The sequence below is a fragment of the Bubalus bubalis genome, chromosome 5, assembly GCF_019923935.1.
Source record: "Bubalus bubalis isolate 160015118507 breed Murrah chromosome 5, NDDB_SH_1, whole genome shotgun sequence".
Classification (NCBI taxonomy): domain Eukaryota; kingdom Metazoa; phylum Chordata; class Mammalia; order Artiodactyla; family Bovidae; genus Bubalus; species Bubalus bubalis.
This window is the reverse complement of record NC_059161.1, coordinates 122,205,843-122,207,422: the sequence shown is the minus strand read 5'-3', so window position 1 is coordinate 122,207,422 and position 1,580 is coordinate 122,205,843. Positions and strand designations below refer to the sequence as shown.

The 1,580-nt window shown below is 50.3% G+C and overlaps 1 non-coding gene across 1 annotated transcript; it reads right to left on the bottom strand.

The window, feature by feature from the left end:
• Positions 1–503: 503 nt before the first annotated feature.
• LOC112585339 lies at positions 504–629 on the bottom strand. Its single transcript, XR_003109811.3, has one exon. It is a non-coding gene; the product is annotated as a U6atac minor spliceosomal RNA (small nuclear RNA).
• Between the last annotated feature and the right edge of the window lie 951 nt (positions 630–1,580).

Genomic DNA, 1,580 nt, shown 5'->3' with positions numbered 1-1,580 from the left:
GACCACATAGATGGCAGCCCAACAGGCTCCTCTGGAGAATCCTCCTGGGATTCTCCAGGCAAGAACACTGGAGTGGGTTGCCATTTCCTTCTCCAATGCATGAAAGTGAAAAGTGAAAGTGAAGTCGCTCAATTGTGTCCGATTCTTCGCGACCCCATGGACTGCAGCCTACCAGGCTCCTCCATCCATGGGATTTTCCAGGCAAGAGTACTGGAGTAATTTAGAGTACTAGAGTACTAGAAAGTAGAAGAGTACTAGAAAATTTAATTTTACATAATTTATAAAATCTCCACATCACTATCCTAAACTTCATTTAATTTTCACTTGAGTTTCTGTTTTAAATTTATTTTTAATTGATTGATCAATACTTTACAGTATTGGTTTGATTTCTGTCATACATCAACATGAATTAACCATAGGTGTACGTATGTCCCCTCCCTCTTGGATCTCCCTCCTACCTCTCACCCATCCCCACCCCTCTAGGTTATCACAGAGCCCCACTTAGAAAAAAGTGGTTAGATGCCACGAAGTTGGTGGCCATGCCTTAACCGTATGCGTGTGGTCAGGCCGGAGAGCCTCTTCTATCCTTGTCAAGGGAAGTGCTAACCTTCTCCACTTTCATACAACACTCCTGCGTGGAAATTTAACTCTGTCTTAGTACGTGCTGATTTGGGAACAGTTCTTGTTTTTCTCCATGCCTTTTTACCTTTGCACAAGCTGTGCTTCTTGCATGGAACACGCATCTGCCTTGTCTTCTCCAAATCCTATCTGTATTTCAAGATTCCATCAAGTGTTCATTCATTCATTCATTAAGTGCCAAGCATCTGCTGTGTTCCAGGCACTGTGCTAGGAGTTGGGAGTTGGCAGAGACATGGAGCAGCCCTGCCAGGAGCCCCTTCAAGATGAACTTGCCACCGAGCTGCGAGGAGTGAGGTCGAGAGCAGCCAGTGGCCGGTCCCTGGGGGTCTGCCCAGCTCCTGGGGATCTGCCCCAGCTGCAGGGAACTGCTGAGCCCTAGGTCCCTCCCTCCCTGGGGCGCAAACAAGGAGGGCACGTCGGTGCCATGTTGGACAGCTCCTGCAGGTAGTCCTTACTCCAGAGCACCCGCCTGGCTGGCCCAGCCTTTGCCAGGCCCGCACGGCCTGTAGGCCAGCTTCCCCTGTGGTCCAGCCCAGCTTCTGCTTGCTTCCCTTCACAGTTATTGGTCCCTAGTAATAATCTCGTACCCCAAACTCCACCTCAGCATCTGCTGTCAGGACAGTATTAACCCAAGGCAGGGAAGCAAGCATAAACTGAGCGGGCCCAGGTCGGCGGGGGCCGACGTGGAGCTTCACTCTGGTGGGAGGACAGACAGCAAGCAGACGGTGAAGCAAATGAGACACTCACAATGTGCTGAGCACTGGGGAGAATGAAGTGGACACCATGGTGGAAAAGGAGAGGGAGACTGCTTTGTAGGGGGATGGGGTGATCCTCTCTGAGCAGGTGAGACCTGCAGGGGGAGAGCGTCTGGGCAGCGTCTGAGACATCTTTAAATGTTCTTAAATGACTGGTATCAAATACCTTCACATTGATGAGCCTCT